This window comes from Schistocerca nitens, chromosome 6 (genome assembly GCF_023898315.1).
Source record: "Schistocerca nitens isolate TAMUIC-IGC-003100 chromosome 6, iqSchNite1.1, whole genome shotgun sequence".
NCBI lineage: Eukaryota > Metazoa > Arthropoda > Insecta > Orthoptera > Acrididae > Schistocerca > Schistocerca nitens.
This window is the reverse complement of record NC_064619.1, coordinates 122,964,677-122,984,686: the sequence shown is the minus strand read 5'-3', so window position 1 is coordinate 122,984,686 and position 20,010 is coordinate 122,964,677. Positions and strand designations below refer to the sequence as shown.

General features: G+C 40.9%; 1 protein-coding gene across 1 annotated transcript in view; it reads right to left on the bottom strand.

Moving 5' to 3' along the window:
- The window catches only part of LOC126263253 (uncharacterized protein CG45076-like), a 122,387-nt gene that overhangs the window by 16,447 nt on the left and 85,930 nt on the right, over positions 1 to 20,010 (bottom strand). The gene's annotated exons all lie outside the window — the stretch shown is intronic.

Here is a 20,010-nt window from a genome sequence, read left to right as displayed (position 1 = left end):
CTTTAGTTGCGACTTGTCACGGAAATCGCAGTTGGACTCAATAGTGTATCGCAGAGATGGGCGTAGTACGAACTTTGACCCACAGATGGCACTGTTAACCGCGCTTTCTAGTTGCTACTTGCGACTTGTCACGGAAATCGCGACTCGATACGGTATCGCAGAGATGGACGTAGTACGAACTTTGGCCAACAAATGGCACTGTTAACCGCGCTTTTTACTTGCTACTTGCGACTCGTAGTTGCGACTTGTCACTGAAATCGCAGAAAGCAGTGCTAAATTCGACCAATAGATGTCTCACGTCTTTGAATGTGAAATACTATTTGCGACTGCTAACTGTGACTGAAATCGCAGTTAGATTCTGTAAAGTTGCTACTGTGATATCTGTGACTTCTCAGTCACTGTGATTTCTAACAGATACGCGATTTCCCGCCCACCACTACAGTTCACTGACTTTTTCAAGTTCACGATCATTTGGAGAGTCGTTATCACAGTCACTTGTTTGCAAAACATGATATTTGTTTTTCCCCGAAAATGTGACAGTTTTAGCTGACTTTGTTGTTCTTTTTGTAGTTGGAACACTATTTCTGTGCGACACTTTTACCCACTCGGACGAAATATTACTTTTGTCTTGCATCACTTCATTTAGTGTTGGCTTCGATCGTAGATCTCGGTTTTCTTTCTTGAGTGAGTCAATATCGCTTCTTAAGGAACTGACTATGAATTGTAAGCTCGCAATTCGTTCTTTTAGCGTTGTAATTTCAGTGTTACAATTCTTACAAGCTCCCTTTTTAACAGCATAACTATAACTATTTCTCAAGTTAGAATCACACACTCGCGGCCATCTTGCTGCAGACACACATCATGTGAAGCTTTCCGGGATGTAAAAAAAAAAAATTGTGTTGACCAGCATTTTGAGGCTTGTTGCATTGAAGTCCTTGTCAATACACTGCCTATTTATGTTATTGCTGTCTACAGAGCTCCCTCAGGAAAGATCAGTGTATTCCTCAAGCAACTATAATCACTTTTAACTTACTTGTATTAAAAAACCAAAGAAATAATTATGCTTGGTGATTTTAATGTACATCTTCTTACCTGTAACAATGATAGAATAGAGTTTGAGAATGAAATGAGTTCTTTCAGTCCGAGGGCAGTTGTTGACTTTCCCACTAGGATAACAAAGAACTGTACAAGTCTGATTGACAATATTTTTGTAGATAATAATAGAATCGAAAATATATTTGTAACAAAAATCTTAAATGGTCTCTCATGTTGGAAATACATGTGTAAACCCTTCTAACAAGAGCAGTTCTATCAGTAGACCATACAGGTTAATCAACAGTGAGAATCTAGAAACCTTCAGTAGGCATTTGGAGCAGTTACATTGGGAGACAGTATATCAGGCTAAAAATGTAAATGATAAATTCAACCTTTTCCTAAATGAATTTGTTACCCTTTTTGAAGCTGTATTTCCTAAGAAAATTTCAAAAAGCACAAACCGGAATGACTGTAGGAGACAGTGGCTCACTAAGGGAATAAAAACTTCATGTAGAAAAAAGAGAATGCTTTATTTTTCACTCAGAAATACTGATAAACCTCAGGATAGGGAACACTACAGATTGTACTGTAACATCCTAAAGAATGTTATTAAGAAATCCAAGAGTATGTTTATCAAATCTGAAACTGACAGATCAAATAATAAAATAAAAACAATCTGGGAGGTGGTAAAAAGGGAGACAGGGAAAGTTTCAGAGGATACAGACAGTATCCAAGTGTGTCACAATGGAAGCATGGTAGATGAAGGGGAAATAGTTGCCAATATCTTCAACAATCATTTTCTGACAGCAGCGGATCAAATTGGATGTAAAGGGTCTATGGATGAAACCATGAACCTTCTACAAAAAGCAGTGCAGAGAAAAATTAGCCTGATGTATGTACCCTACATCACAGCAGATGAGATTGAGAAGGTGATATGCCAAATGAAAAACAAAAATTCTACTGGTGTGGTCAATATATCTACCAAAGTACTGAAACATTGCCACAAATATATTCTTAAAGTTCTGTGTCAAATATTCAATTCATCTCTAAATCAAGGTACTGTCCCTAACAGACTAAAATTTGCAGTTGTTAAACCACTCTTCAAAAAGGGTGATAAAGCAGAGGTTTCTAACTACCGCCCAATTTCATTGTTAACAAGTCTTTCAAAAATCCTTGAGAAACTTATGTACAACAGAATCATGGCTCACCTTAATAAATATAACATCCTTAATAAAAATCAGTTTGGATTCCAAAAGGGTGTTTCAACTGAACAAACCATTTTCACATTTGTCAACCAACTTCTTGAATCAATAAACAAGAAAATGTCATCAGTTGGAATCTTTTGTGATCTGTCAAAAGCATTTGACTGTGTAGATCACAAGATTCTACTAAGAAAGGCTGAGCATTATGGCTTAAAAGATAAAGTAGGGAAGTAGCTTGAGTCGTATCTAGATGACAGAAATCAGAAGGTAGTATTACACAATTGTGCAAAGGCACCTGCCAGCTTTGATTGGGATACATTAAAATGAGGAGTGCCACAGAGGGCTCGGAGCTTGGTCAATTATTTTTCTTAATCTTTATAAATGACCTCCCATGGTGTGTGACCCAAGAAGCACACTTCACCCAATTTGCAGATGACACAACCATTATGATTGATAAGGTACCAACTACAGTCTAGAGAACACTGCGACCACTATATTCTAAGAAGTTCTAGATTGGTTCACTGCAAATGGTCTGTCCCTCAACGTTAATAAGACTCATTTCATTCAGTTTCAAACAGTAAACAAAATATTGGAAAATGCTGAAATAAAATGTTGAGACACATAAATAGTGAAAGTTGTATCTTCCAAATTTCTGGGTTTACATATTGATAACAAATTAAACTGGTCTGTCCACATCACTAACCTATGTAAAAGACTGAATTCAGCAGCATTTGCCATTCGCTAAATTGCATCTGTTTGTGACGTGGAAACAATCAAAACTGCATATGTTGGTTATTTCTATTCACTTATGACATATGGCATCGTATTCTGGGGAAATGAACCACAAGCAAATAAAGTCTTTGTTGCACAGAACAGAGTTGTCAGGATTATGAGTGGAGTGCATCCTAGATCTTCTCACAAATTTATTCAAAAAGCTGGGGATCCTCACCATGCCTTGTCAATACATCTTGTCACTAATGTGCTTCATGAACAAAAATTATGCAATTTACAAAATGAATAGCACGTACCATGGTCACAATACAAGAAGAAAACATGATCTTCACAAAGATTTTAAAAAAACCCAGCATGGTACAGAAAGGAGTTCATTATTCAAGTATAAAAGTGTTCAATAAACTTCCTGTCCATATTAAATCAGTCATTAGGGATCTTACTAAATTCAAAACAGAGCTAAAACTTTATCTTTTGGAAAATTCTTTCTATTCTTTACAGGAATTCTTTGATAATGTGTAATACTTCTTGACTTTGTGTTTAATTTCATGCATTTCTAATAGAACTGACTATGTAGATTAGCATATCACTTGTTGGCAGAATATTTTTTAGATGAATTACTTTAAATTTGTTAAAGTAATCATCTATGTCATTACTGCACTATTATTTGTGCAATCACCTATGTCATTATTGTACTATTATCTGTGTTGTTATCTGAATTTTTGTGTGTAATTATTTGACATGTGGGTGTCCTTTTTCATGTATCTGCTTATATATGTTAAATTGGTTGCCTCATGATCATCTACATGTGGTTATTACTGTAATAACCTGACACGTTCTATATCCTAGCGATACATTCGCATCAAGGATTCACGGAACTCGAAAATAAATAAATAAAAATAAATGAAGGATGTGTTAATAATGGCTAAGCTCTGTATACACATTTATAAGGCTATGTACCCCATTGCAAACGACTTCTTGGGAAAGAAGTGGTTAAGTGGCAGACCACGGGTTCAAAGGTCTTGAGTTCAATTCCCAGGCAGTCCAAGAATATTTACCTTTCACTATTACTTCTTTCACCACTGGCAATATCTATTAGTGTGAAAAATACTGACTTGCACCATGGTTTGGAGTTCACATTTAACTGTAGGTCCCCTTATAACTGGCCAGGTACCCCTGTTCAAAGGCCAGAGGAAGGTATGGGCATACCATTCCCAATAGAACCCTTCCTAGTAAAGAAATGTGGAGTTCAAACCAACATTCAGGTTTTTAATATTCGACAATGCTGTCAATACAGAAGTGCCAGAGACTGCTAAGCAGCTGTTGACAGTCTCTCATCAGGAGGCCACACATTGACACCCAAGACTGCGACAGTGGCATCATAGACCACACTGTGTTGTAAGATAGTGACCAATCACCTTGTACCTGGGATAAAGGGGGGAACACTAAGGCAAGATAAGTGCTCTCATGGTGCTATGCTTGTGCTGTTTACCATCACAATCTGATAGATGGATTCAATGACAATGAAGTAATGCATGCACACTTGAAAGCCGCATGCACATTAGCAGTGTGTTGTCATCAGCAAGAGAGTGCTGCGAAAGAGCAGTACTGTGGACTTCCGATAGAGCCTGCCATGGGCGAGTGCCTTTAAACTCTGCCACACTGAACTCATGCTATTACTGCTCGCATACACTTCCCTTATCTTATTGTGTTCAGTGTATGTTATGGCGATAGGTGTACATGCCACAGTCTAATAAACCTGTACTAACATTCTTGGTTGTGCTGTGTGTCCAAGCTACAACACAAGTGCCGATGCGTGTGGAATTGTTCTCCATGCTGCTTTCAGTCTCTGGTTGGTCCTCTGTTGCATCTACGATGTCTGACAGTGCTACTGATGAGATTTTACACCGGCTGGTTGATCAGCAAGGTATTCTTACTGTGACATTACAGCATCTTATTCAACAGCAGGAGGCATTCGCCACAGTGCAACACAATCAAACTAAGGTATTGCAAATCCTTGCCTCTGTTTTGGCCAGTTTGGGTCTGTCTCAATCTACTTTGCCTGCTGTGTCACTCCTTGCACCTCCTGTTTTGCCTGTTGCTACCCTGGTCATTTATCTTTCTGCTGTTTCCAGCTAACAATGAGTCTGTTGAAGAATGGGAAGCCTACAAAAAACAGCTGCGGCAACATTTTCATGCATTTAGATTGACTGATGTTACCTTGTGCCATGATTTCTTTTTGTCTTTGTTTTTGCCTCACATGTATCAACTCTTTTGCCAACTGTCCCCCCCTACAGGATCTGTCTTCGCTCTCTTTTGATAGCATGTGTGACCTTCTTTCAAAATACTACTGTAACTGGACGCACATCATTGCTGCTCGAGTTGAGTTCTATTTGTGTCGCAAGAAACTGGAACATTCCTATAAGACTTGGGCAGCTGAGCTTTATGGTTTAAGCAGTTGTCGTTGCTTTTTCATTGATGTACGTAAGGAGTCGTATGCCAACTTAATGGTTCATGATGCAGTCATTCAGCTGGACCCCTATCATGAGGTTCGTGAGCGGGTCCATCAATATGAAAACCCCTCTCTGACATTTTGACTACTGCACAGTTGTTTGAGATTTTGAGGGCTGTGGATGCTCAAATTGAATTGTGGTGTGAGGTTTCAGAAGTTCAGACCACTCCCCAAAGCCTTTTGTGGAAGGTTCACAGGAGGATGATATGATGATAGCAGTCTGCGTGCGAGCAAAACATCATGGTGGCTGGCTCAACTCACTGTGGCAGCCACGGCCACAGCAGCAGCTCAGCAAGCCTGATACTGAACAACAACGCAAGCTCTCTATGTTTCCCTCTTGTCTGTCATGCTTTGTAACTCATGATAGTCCGAATTGTCCTAAGCAGTGAGCCATTTGCCACCAGTGCTGCAAAATGGGCCATATTACTCCTGCCTGTAACACAAAATTCCAACAGGCCATTACAGATACAGACATGGATGTCAATTGCGTATCGGCAATCTCTGTTGCATCCAATAAGCTTTTTATTGATGTCAAGGTTTATCAGAAGGTTTTGCACATGCAAGTTGATACTGGTACTGCCATGTCATTACTCAACTTGCAAAATATACATGGACTTGCGATCCCCCTCCCCTCCCCCCTTAGCGCTAGTATCATGTACATTAGGCACCTACAATAAACACAGCATTCCAATACTGGGTAGTTTCTCAGCCCCAGTTACATATAAATCTGTGGTTCATCCGCTGACTTTTCTGGTGGTGAAAAATGCATGCACCGAAAATTTGTTTGGTTTGGACATCTTTAACGTTAATGAGTTTACCACTCCTGATGAAGTTAAATCTTGTCTCTGAACAATTGCCTTAGACACAGCTTGACTCTTTATGCTCTGAATTTTCTGCCTTGTTTTCTGCAGGTGTGGGTTTTGCCAATAATTTCGAATCCAACATCACCATGAAACCTTCAGCCACACCCTATTTCTTTCAGCATGCACGGTGCTGATAGTGCTCTGTGACCAAGTCAGGGTTTAGCTCAAAAGCCTCATGGCCCCTGGGATCATCCAACCGATCATATCAATCGAATGTACTACCCTTTTAGTCACTGTCAAGAAGCCTTTGTGGCAATTTCAAAATTTCTATTAATGCTCAGTCTATCATTGACATGTATCTCTTGCCACTCCATGAAGGACTTTCGGGAAGCTCGTTGATGGCCAGTATTTTTCCAAGATCGACCTCACTGATACATATTTGCAGCTTTCCGACTTTCAACAGCTCTTGATCATTAATACACCTTTTGACTTGTATCAATACTTGCAGTTACCATTTAGCGTGCCAGTGCCCCACCAATTTTTCACGGGTTTCTCAACAACTAACAAGGTCTGTGCCAATTATCTTGATGATATTGTGGTCTCCAGCTTCTTCGCTGCTGAACATCTCAACACTAATGTACAGTCTTTTCAGTATTACAGACCGCCAGGTTAAAATGCAATTTGCGAAAGTGCCACCTCTTTCAGCTTTCTATTGTTTATCTTGGTTCAAGGTCTCTAGTGCTGGGACTGAACCCTTTCTCAGAATGTCTCTGCCACTGTGGCTGTTCTGCGTCCTATGTCAGTCAAGGAACTCAACATTTTTTTTAAAAGCAAGATTGCTTATTATTATCAGTTTTTGCCGGGAGCCATTACATGCCATGCTGAATAAGGGGACGTCTTTCCACTGGTCGAAGCCATGTGAAACAGCGTTTTCCAAACTGAAGTTTATGTTGTAATCTGCTCCTTGCCTCGTAACCTACAAACCGGGTCAAAATTTAGTGTTAGCAGCAGATGAATCCTGGCATGGGCTGGGGGTGGTGTTAGCTCATAAGTATTCTGATGGCTCTGAGCAGCCTATTGCATAAGCATCAAAGATGCTTAATTCGACTCCGACTAGATATTCACAAATAGAGAAAGACGCCCTCACCGTTGTTCATGCCTTGAAGATGTTTCATGTTTCCTGTACGATATAAAATTCCATCTAATCATGGATCACAAGCAGTTAGTTTCACTGTTTAAACCTGCAGCCCCTTAGCCAGATGAAGCAGAGCTCTGCCATCTTCCAGCCAATCCGGACCCTGTTTTTGATTGGATGGAGTTACTCTGTTTCCACACTGATGAATATGCTCAACAAACTGTCAATGGTTTTCCAATCACTAACACATTACCGATCTGATTTTATGGAAAGTGATATATTGCATACAACATAAATAGCCTGAGGTGCCTCCATGGGCATTTGACCCCCTCCGTAATTACTATGTATTTTGGCATCATTACTCTGTCATTGGTGGTGTTCTGTTCCTTGATATGGACTATTCAGCTTATCACCTAGTGCAGGGCTTCACAACATACATGCTCGCGGAGCAAGCTGTGAGCAGCAAGGCGCGAGCACGGAGCAGCGCGAGCACGCTACCCCCACTACCGGACCAGAGCGGAGAGTGGGGAGAGTCACGTGGGGCACACAACAGCAGCCGCCAGTCAATGAAAATCCGCGGCCACCTGCAGGGATATCACTCACAAATTATTACTGCCACAAATGAAACAAATAAAGGAGAATGTACACGTGCCACATAATTTTATTAGCTTAGTGTATGCCTCTACATTCGTATTAATTTGTGAACTATTACACAATAAAAGGTGTTACTGAAGTGTAGGATTCTCGGTTATCTTGTACTTTTTGCCCTTTACAATTGCATCTATGTTCGGAGTAATTGTTCTTGTGCATCGTAGGTGCCGCGTGCAGTTTAAATTTCGATCAGACAATGCGTTTCTCAGTCGTGTCTTGTTACATATCATTGCAGAGAACAGTTGTTCACAAACATACCTGGAACTGAACATTGATATTATTGTAGCCGCCAGTTTGTGCAAACGAGGAAATCTATCCTGAGGGAAGTGTCTGTAGAATTCCAAAATGTTTTTCTTGTCTGAAATTTGTCTCTGTATTCTCTGTAACACTGCAGGTCAATAATTTCTAGTTGCAGCTCAGGACGAATCTCTTCAATATTCGCTGAATATGGAGAGGAGAACAGATCAAAATCACTGTCTAGTGCTGTCAGGTCTTGAAAGTGTTGATCAAATTCTTCCTTAAGGGCAACTAAACTATGTGAACAACGTTCACAGTCTTTGTGGACATCTTGCATGGATGATAATTTAGGAAAATGAGCTAGATTTCCTGTTTCCAGCTGACTCACCCAAAGTGTCAATTTCATTTTAAAAGGTCGTATTCGATCTATGAAAAGAGTAGTTAGCAGATCTTTACCTTGTAGTGAAATGTTCAAAGCATTCAGATGGCTAGTTAAATCTGCTAAGAACGCGAGATCACATTTCCATGAAGGCTCAATTCAGGAACACACATGTTATTTATTTCCATGAACATAATTATCTAATAGGCAAAAAAAACGATTTAATAATTCGCCACAACTAAGCCAGCGGACCTCGCTGTAATAAGGCAGGCTACCACAGTGGCTTTCTACATCCTCAGGAAAGCTTTTAAATTGCCTGTGTTGTAGCCCATGCTTCCTTATATAATTGATTGTACGAACAACAACATTCATTACATTTTTTAGAGTGATACTCTTTGCACATAAGTTTTCCTGGTGGATCACACAGTAAACGCCCCATATTTCATTGGGCACGGTCATTTTTTGCATTTTTTCCTTCAACAGCGCAACGAAACCTGATTTTTTCCTTGTCATCGCTGGTGCACCGTCTATAGACACTGAAACTAAAGAATTCCACGACAGTCCTATATTTTCAACGGAGTTCCTCCCTCACCTGAAGATCTCTCTTAACACCTCTAATAAATATGGCAAGCTGCGCTGTTCCAGTGATATCAACACTTTCGTCCAGAGCTAGAGAATAAGCCATAAAATCTATACAGATATTTGCAAGCTGGCTCTGGACGTCGTCTGCCATGTCCTGTATGCGGCGCATAATGGTCATGTTAGATAATGGCACAATCCGAAACTGTTCAACTTGAGATGGACACAAATGTTCCGCTGCAACTACCAAACATTCTTTTATTAAATCGCCATCAGTAAAGGGGCGCAGGGATTTTGCTAAAAGCAAAGCAATTTTGTAACTCATTCTCAGAGCTGCCTCAGTTGATTTTCCTTCGTCGTCCAGATCTTCTTCGTATAGCTTTCTTTTAAGTTTAATAACTTCCTGTGCACGATCTGGTCCATCACATTTTCCACTTCCGTAGTCTTTCGCGTGGTACGACATATAATGTCGCTGCAAATTAAATTTCGTAAAAGAATTCAGCGTTTTGTGACATACTAAACATTTTGCAACACCATCTTTTTCTGTAAACAAATACAATTCTTCCCAACTGCGAAAGCATGGTTGGGGTTACACAACGGTGATGTGACATGATTCTTAACCAGCGAAGTGACCGTTAGAGCTGATCGTAGTACTTTAAACATTACACAGTCAGCGCTATTTCAATAGGCAAGCTGCGGCCCTATTCAAATGTGCGCGCGCATTTCCCCTCCCTCCCCTCTCCGCGACCTTCCACCTGCTCGCGAGCACGTGCCTGAGCAGACGCGAGTACTCGCACTCAAAACCGGCCAGTTGTTAAGCCCTGACCTAGTGGTTCCCTCTGCTCTATGGTCAGAGATCCTGCAATTGCTGCATGCTGGGGGGTATCACTCACAAAGGCATTAGCCCACAGTCATGTTTTTTGATCTGGTTTGGATGGCAATATCACACACTTCGTTGCAGCATGTTCTCAATGCACATCGCAAGAAGCTGCCCTGCAGACAATGTAGTCTCCGTAGACCATCGCAGAACTGGGACCACCTCCATATCAATTTCCCTGGCCATTTTCTAATGCATACTGGCTAATAGTAATTGATGCATTCTTTCTATTCCCATATGTTGTTCATTGCCCATCAACTTACCCTCTGCCCCCGTGGCAGCCTTGTCGAAAAATTTTTCCGTCAAAGGACTTCCAGCAACATTGGTCTCTGATAAGAGTCCTCAGTTTGTATCGCAGGAGTTTGCCTCCTTCTGCAACACTTGTGGGATTCACCACATTTTCACATCGCCCTTCCACCTGCAGTCCAACAGTGAGGCTGAAAGGTTAGTTAGAACATTCAAAATGCAAAAGTATGTGACTCACTCCCCATCCAACACTGCCATGGATCAATTTCTGTCTTCCTATCAGTTCATTCTGTTTGGCGACAACAGCCGCGCTGAACTGCTCCAGGGGCATCAACCCTGGACACTCCTCCATTTCCTACAGCTTCACCAAGGACACCAACCCAGCAGCCGTCGTCCCATTTCCAGCCCGGGGTGGCTGTCTGGGCATGTGGGGTTGGTCTTCGCCCAAAATGGATTCCTGCCATCATCCCCTGACGGTGCAACCGCTGTCCTTGTGACATCCGTGTGGAGGAGGGTCTCTGTGCATGTCATCACGACCAATTGAGCCTGTGTATGGATAACCAGATAACCCCGGCCAGGACACCGACGTCACCATGCCAGTCTGTGTCACTTGATGGATCACTTGATATGGGTGGGTGCCCGCCTCAACATATGAAGGGTCTCCCATCACTAGTGGACGAACCTGGCACAGCTTCTCCAATACCGCTACCAGTACAGATGCAGCCGTCTTTTACATTGGAGCCATCTCCTCCATCTCAGCCACCAGGCCCTGGACCTGATGTGAACATGGGGCTCACAGTAACATCACCCATCCTACTGTATGTGCTGACATGAGAAGGGGACTGCGACGCTGCCCGTGCTCCAAGTACTTCTGACCATATGCTCCAGTGTCAGCACATCATCTCTGTCAGAGCCTCACAGAGGAACGTGGCATGAACACCTCACAAATCTGAGCTGTTCCCCAAGGGAAGAGGAATGAAGTAATGTGTGCAAATTTGAAAGCTGTGTGCATTAGCAGTGTGTTGTCATCCAAGAGAGTGTGCCATGAAAGAGCAATACTGTGAACTTCCGAAAGAGCACACCACAGACAAGTGCCTATTTACACTCTGCCATGCTATACTCATGCTCAGTTATCATGTTATTACTGCTCACATACATTTGCTTATCTTATCGTATTCAGTATATGTTATGGTGATTGGCATACATGCCACAGTCCAATAAAGTTGTATTACCATTCTCGGTTGTGTTGTGTGTCGGAGTTACAACAGACAATGGATGTGATATCAGACTTGGTTTCTTTCTCTCATGAATTCTGATGTATTTATTGGTGCTTGTGCATTTGACTACAAGTGAGAAAAGCCAAATTGTTGATTTTACTTTAAATTGTTTCCATTGTTTAATATACATGAAATGTTTTCCTGTGCAATTATATAAAAGTATGAATTTGCCATATAAATTTAAAGTGAATATCTTCCATAGTTTTGAAGTTATAAAAATTTACTTAACTCATAAAACTTTTCAGTAGTTAAAAACAAATAAAACTTTGTATATTATTAGAATGTGTTCAGAGTGAATAGGAAGCATATGTTCTTGAATTTGTATCCAGTTATGAAAGGCTCAGTGTTTGAAATAACATTGTGCAATAGTGAAGTGACTCACATCACTGAGTGAATGGAAAAATGTGAAGACAGCTGGTAATTGTGTTGGAGAAGCACTATCTTTAATCTGGTCCTTAAGATGAATAAATATATAATTATTCAATGTTCATTTGGAGGCTTAGAAATGATTTTTTGGCAATTAAAAAATTGGTTTACCAGTTAAGGGGGATTTTCTTAATGATATGAAAACTAGTACAACTCTCACATTCTCGTAGCCAATCAGAAAAATTTGCTTTCTCGCATTTTGAGGTTAGGAGATGTATTGTGTGGGCTACAGTCAGGGTGTCACAACTAAATCATCAGTGTATAACGTTGTATACACAGTGGATCTGATGATTTATCCAAAATGTTGCTGAAATGTGTTTTGCTGGTAACTGTGAGATCATGGGCAGTTAAAAGTGGAGTTATTTATAATCTCAGATTTTAAGGATAGTTTAGATAAGTTATTTTGATGATGTCTTTCTTATTACTTGCCATTAACTCCACACAGAATATTACATAAAAGTCACTTATGAACTAAAAGATTGTGTGGTATTTTTGGTGAGCATCACTATAAATTGAACACTGAGTCAAATGGAGTTTGTTTATAAACTGACTACGTAGGCATTTAGTGACAGAATATCATGATTTTGCTGTAACTATGGACTGTTATTGCGAATGTAACATGTGAAATTATTGCTAAATTTTAAATAGAAATTCTTGAATAGTGCACAAGAGACTTGTAGTTGCCATTAGACGATTAACTTGGAAGCAGTTTTGTGAGCTGGCTATTCTGAGAATATATGTCATTTATTATTTAAAACATGTCTTTCAAGTATTAGAAAACTTACTCCCAGAAAGTAACATGTGCTTTCAGATATTTCAAAGTACATATGATGCAGTTTAGGAACACATACAATGCAGTCTTCATTTTTCACAGTTTTTCTTGGCTGAATAACTTAGTGTGTCACCCTAGATCTGCCAGTGGAATGTGTGGAGCTTGTTGAGATGAGTGAACACATCTCTTGCATCATTACTGCTACAAATGACAGTATTTCCAATGAACATTGCCACTGCGCATTGTAGCACCCATCTACAACCTTCCTTTCCCTTCCAACCCCTCTGCTCCACTTTCCTCTGCCTTCATAGTGCTCAGCAAGAGCATGCCTGCAGTACATGAACCTGCAGAACACTCTTTTACACTGTTCATTGAGAAGATGGATACAACAATCGGACAACTGAAATGTTTACCGTCACTTTACATGCCTCATACAATGTCACTGTTGTAAGACTGACCTGGCATTCAGCCTTAGTAAATAACGTTAACCAAATTATTGAACACAATTACATATAAAGGTACCTACAGACACAAATCAAACAATGGAAAATCCAGGATGGAATGTAACAATACCAGAGAAGGAAAGTTGCTACTCACCATACAGCGGAGATGCTGAGTTGCGATAGGCACAACAAAAAGATTCACACAATTAAAGCTTTCGGCCATTAAGGCCTTTGTCAGCGGCACACGCGCGCGCGCGCGCGCTCGCGCGCGCGCGCGCGCGCACACACACACACACACACACACACACACACACACACGTAAACGCAACTTGCACACACATCTGCAGTCTCAGAGAGCTGAAACCACACTGCGAACAGCAGCACCATTGCATGATGGGAGTGGCGACTGGGTGGGGTTAAGGAGGAGGCTGTGGCGGGGAGGGGAGGGATAGTATGGTGGGAGTGGCTGGACAGTGAAGTGTTGCAGTTTAGACGGATGGCAGGAGAGAAGGTGCGGATGGGGGTGGGGGTAAGTAGTGGAAAGGAGAGAAATAAAGAAATTAAAAGACTGGGTGTGGCGGTGAAATGATGGCTGTGCTGGAATGGGAATAGGGAGGAGGCTGGATGGGTGAGGACAGTGACTAACAAAGGTTGAGACCAGGAGGGTTACGAGAATGTGGGATGTATTGCAGGGAAAGTTCCCACCTGTGCAATTCAGAAAAGCTGCTGTTGGTCGGAAGGATCCATATGGCACAGGCTGTGAAGCAGTCATTGAGATGAGGGATATCATGTTTGGCAGCGTGTTCAGTGTAAGGAAAAGGCAACTGCACAGAGAACTAAAATATAATATATTAATTTCATCAAATATGTTAAGACTCTATAAAACTATAGTCATTGCAGCAAAACAACTGGCAAATAACGGGCTAATTTTAAATCATAAAAATAAGACAAAGGCTGTGTGGTCAGTCATTGAAGGAAATACTATTGTAAATCCAACTCAAATACCATTGTACTTTAATGAATTCTTTATAAATGTAGCAAAGTATGGTGTAGCTGTAACAGATTATCACAACAAAGTAAATCCATTTGGCCTAGGTGAAAACTCTGAAAACTTTACAAAATTCTTAAAAGTTTCTGTTGAGGGTGAAGAAAATGCTATTCTAACATTAAGAAACAAAAATTCTGCAGGTTGAGATGGAATACTCACCAAAGTTATTAAAGTGGTACACAACAGAATTGCAAACCCACTAGCTCAAATAATAAATCAATGTTTTGAAAAGGGCTGTTTCCCAGATGTACTGAAATATGATGGAGTCAAACCACTCTTCAAGAAGGGATCAAGACAGATCATGGGAAATTATCATCCTATCTCGATTCTCCCAGTCCTATCTAAAATACTTGAAAAACCTGCTGTTGCACAAATCCAAAACTTCATTGCAAAATAATCTGTTATTCTAAACAATCAATTTGGTTTTCAGCAGGGGAAAAACACCATAGATGCAGTAAAGAGTTTCATTGAGAAAATAAGTAAATAATTAGAAAAGAGAAATAAGGTGGCAGGAATTTTCTGCGACCTCACAAAGGTGTTTGATTCTGTAAACCATGCACTGCTTGTTTACAAACTTGAAAAGTATACAATGGCTTAAATCCTACTTATCCAACAGAAAGCAGAGAGTTAGCATCTCTTCAAATGGTGCATATTATTTTTGTGACTGGAAAAAAATATCTCAGGGTGTCCCACAAGGCTCCCTATTAAGCCCAGTCCTATTTCTCTTCTATGTTAATGACTTACCATTAAATATCAGCTCCCCATCAATTCTGTTCGCAGATGATACTTCTGTCTTAGTTGAAGATCAGGATTCGGAAAAAATTTCCAAATCTTTGATCAGTTCCCTCAGTACCTTAGAAACTTGGTTTCAGCTAAATAGTTTGAATCTGAACATATCTAAAACTCATGTGATGCAGTTCAAAACCAGACAGTCAAATTGTGAGCAGATTAAGATTGTTTGACTCAGTCAAATTCTTAGGTTTAAATGTAGATAAAAATTTGAGCTCACAGGCACACATTGAATACCTGTCAAACAAACTGAGCAGCTTTGCATTTGAAATGCAAATATTATCAACTGTAGCTGACATGGACACACGGAAAGTAGCATATACAAGTTACTTCTGATCCAGTATTAGGTATGGTATTGTTTTTTGGGGCAACTTGACAAACATAGTGCGGATACCAAAAATACTGAAAAAATCACACGAAATATGTGCACTGCAAATCACAAAGAACCATGTCGAACATTATTTAGAAAACTTAAAATATTAACTCTGCCATCCTTATACATATATGAGATTATTATATTTTTGTACACCATACATGAATTATTTGAGGGAAACCATTTTGTCCATTCACATGATACTAGAATCAAAGAAAATTTTATGCTTCCCACCCATCGCCTCAGACTGTATGCCCAGAGACCTCCAATACATGGGAATGAAAATTTGTAATAAATTAAAAGGGAACAAGTTGATGCAGATGAATTTAGGTTCACTTAAAAGAAAGATATATGAGGAGGTAATGACACTGAAGTGTTATTATTCAGTGTATGAATTCATGAAGGACAAACTGGAAATTTGAGCTGGATACAATGTGTTACACATTCCAAGAAATATCCTTATAGTGTAATTATCTATTGTAGTGCTATTATTTATTAATGTAAATATCATTGTAACTGTATTATAAATTTTTGACAAGTCTCCTGTACTCAAACCAAATGGATTGCAAATGTACATCATGAGATGAATAAAACACAATTCACTTTCAGACTATTTTTGTACTGTCCCACTCTCAAACAGCGCACGGGAAAAACGAACACTTACATCTCTCTGTGCGAGCTCTGATTTCTCTTGTTCTATTAGAATGATCATTTTTTCCTATGTAGGTGGACGTCAACAAAATATTTTTGCACTTGAAAGAGAATGATGGAGATTGAAATTTCATGATTGCTGCAATAAGGGGAAAATATTGGGAAGCCCTTGCCAAATACAACCTTATGATTAAGTAACTGAAACTATCATCCTAAAATGTATTTTGTGAGCAAGTGAAAGATACAGCTCCTTGCGCTAGACTTCACAAAATCCTAACCAGAGTACCAACCAAGCCAGGAGAGGAAGGAGGATGGTGGGTATACAAGGCCAGCAAATCAGGTGCTAGATACATTCCACAAGTCCCTCAGTGCACTTTAGCAGAAAACATATATCAACATTCAGTCCCAGAGTAGCACAGGTTTACAGGTAATCAAAGGGAAAACTGGGAATCCACCAGATAATGTGTTAATTTTGAAACAATCCAGTGTGTGGTAGGAACATTTCAAGATATCTTTCCAACTCTGCTGCAGCATGCAGAAGAGGGTTTAAATTACATTTCTATGTAGAACATTGGGTACATCCTAGCAGCAGGAATAATTCCTAATGCTTGTAGGACTGAGAGGGTTATTTTCATTCTGAAGCCAGGGAGAAATGATCATACAAAGTCAAAGATTCGAGACCGATCAGTTTGTTCTCTTTTATTCTAAAGACATTAGAAAACTGGTTAACATACGCATTAGGGAAAGAGATTAATTGATGTTGCTGTAAAAAAGCAATCAAACATGCATATTAACCAAGTAAATGCTGAGAAACACCACCTCACCACCTTTTGGGAAATCTAATCATAATAATACTTCACAAATTTGCTAGTACTGTTAGAACAATGGCACAATGTGGACTGGACATTGTAGGAAGCTGGTGCAGAAAACAGGGACAGTCCCAAGAAAACTGTTGTAGTACCATTTACAAGAAAGCATATCTAGCACAAATATTGGAATCTCAAGCCCCTCAACAAAACTCTAACAGTAGAGGGGGCAGTGAAGCATCTAGGGGTAACTCTGGGTACGAAACTATTATGAACCCCTCATATAAATAATATATGTTTCAATGTAAAAGATATTCTTAGCAATAGAACGGCCTTTGGTAAAAACTGGGGTCTACACCACAGGAGTATGTATTGGATATACACCAATGTAATTAGGCTTATGATAATTTATGGAGCTACAGTATGGTGGCACCAAGTAGAATAGAAGATGACTTCTAAGGAGCTTGGCAAAGTGTACAGATTAGCCTGCTTAGCACTAACAGGTAGAATTAGCAGCACTGCAGCAGCTGGGATGGAGACCATGTTGGACATGTTCCCATTACACCTGTGAGTTAAAATGGAGGCAACAGCAGGGGCATACAGCCTAAAAATTTGAAATATCCAAATCCCACATCAACTTAGGGAAAGTGCTAAAAATAAGAATGGTCAGGGAAATCCCAGTTGACTGAACAAGAACTTTCAGCTGCTTCAATAAACCTTTCAATTTAACAACTTGGAAGTAGGGAGCAGTGGAAGAACAAATCACGACATCATGCAGGAGACATAGTCTGATTTACTGATGGGTCAAAAACAGACAAAGGTGCTGGGGCTGGAGTATACGGGGTACAGCCTAGACTAGAGAGTGTAGTCTCTTTAGGGAAGCTGGCCATGGTATTCCAGGCAGATATACCTGCTATCAGGGTATGTATGAAGGAGAATTTGCATAGCCCCTACAAAGGCCGTAGCATCTACATTCATTCAGACAGCCAAGCAGCTCTGAAATCTCTAGAAGACCCTGCAATGAGATCAAAAATCATTGCAGAATCCCTCCAAGCCCTTGTGAGGCTAGGAGAAGGTAACGGGAGGACGACGGTTCAATCCCGCGTCCGGCCATCCTGATTTAGGTTTTCCGTGATTTCCCTAAATCACTCCAGGCAAATGCCGGGATGGTTCCTCTGAAAGGGCACGGCCGACTTCCTTCCCCATCCTTCCCTAATCCGATGAGACCGATGACCACGCTGTCTGGTCTGCTTCCCCAAAACCACCCCACCACCCTAGGAGAAGGTAATAAGGGGAACATGCTGTGGATCCCTGGTAACTCAGGAATCAGTGGCAATGAACAAGCTGGTAGGCTGCCCAGGGCAAATGCAGTGACTCTATTTATTGGACCATAACCTGTTCTAACAATCACTAAGCCAATGGATAAATCAAAATTGAATCAGAAGACAGCATCTAGAACACTATGATACAAAAACAAAAAATGGCAAGCTAATGATGCCAAAGCCATGTTTTAAGAGAAGTTTGTAATACTGGGTTTTAACAGGAGATCCACTAAACTCACAATAGCACCAACGACAGGTCACAAGAATTTAAAGAAACACCTACACAAAATGGGTGTAAAGAAAGGAGCACCTAGCTGTTGGCTGTTTGGTGAATGTGATGAAACTGCACTACAACTAATGTTCCAGTGTGAAGCACTGGAGATCAAAAGACAGAATATTCAGGATATCAGGTACTGAAGAAATTGTGTCTAGTAAAAAATCTGTAAATGGTTTCCTTCTACTCTTTAAGCATGCAGGTTGGCTTTACTAGAATCACAGGGAGTGAAACCACACAATGAACCCTTTTTCAATGTGGGCAATAGAGGGCTGGGACCACTGTTGCTTTAGCTCCCTGTTCAGTTCAAATTAAATCAGGGGTGAGATGTGGGTATGATGGCCTGTCCATTGTGCGACATGTCCATGGTGATGTTGAACAGAATTACGGTGAAATTAGCTGCCTTTGGCCTCCTTCTTTTTTCTTTTTGCATATGTCAACACCTTGCTGTTTGAAGTGTTGCTGAACCCAAAGGTGATGTCACAGACTGTAACAGTTTTGCATCATTACAGAGGGAGCTGTGGCAACTATAGACTGCGAGTAACCCACCTACAAAGTGCAGAGTAAACAGTCTCAGAGGACACGGAGTTCTTTGGTTCGGTCTTGTGTACTGAGGTTGCGGTGTGCGTGTTGCGAATTTCTGTAGTCTTCCTTGTGTTTTGTGAAATTACACAAATTTAATAAAAGTGGCTGATCGTAATTGGTTGGTGTTTTCTGTGTGCGGTTAGCCGCTACAGCCAGAAAATCCACATTGGTGACCCCGAGTCATGAAAATACGTTGCATTCGCTCGCTGTGTACCACCAGTTTCACACCAATAGATGATGTAGCAACCTCCAGTTTTTCCGGCAGTGCAGGACGCCACCACTGCAGAATAGACATTCGACCGTGAAGCGCAACGCTTTACCCCGCGTGCTACTAATACACCGGGAATGTTCGTACCTTCGATATTTGCTTTGACTGGCCAGACGACCCTAACCTCTGCCAGCACACCACACCAGGTGCTGTACACATTGGCGCGGACACATTCTACGGCATTCTACACTTGACAGAACGCTCCTCCAGCACAAGATCTCAGGAACCCCTTGCCCACGTTTCTACCGCACAACATGGACCACACAGCTGTCCAGTTTCGGGGTCCACACACGTGGCCGCCCCCTCATCAGTGCAGTCCACCGTTTAATGTGTCCCCCTTCATGGCTGCCGAAGGGACACTCACGCCAGCTGTGCCTGGCCATGTAAATGCCTACCCATCCTGTCGCCCCAAGCACACCTCAGGCAACGCACCTGCCGTGGTTCCGCCCCTGCATCAGCCGTCGATCCTTCCACGCCTGCCGCGCTGTGCTTGTCATGTGGCCATACAGATTTCCTGCCTACAAGGACTGGATACCATGCCTCGCCTGCACAGCTTATAGACGTCCAATGTAACACATCACCCGTCACTGA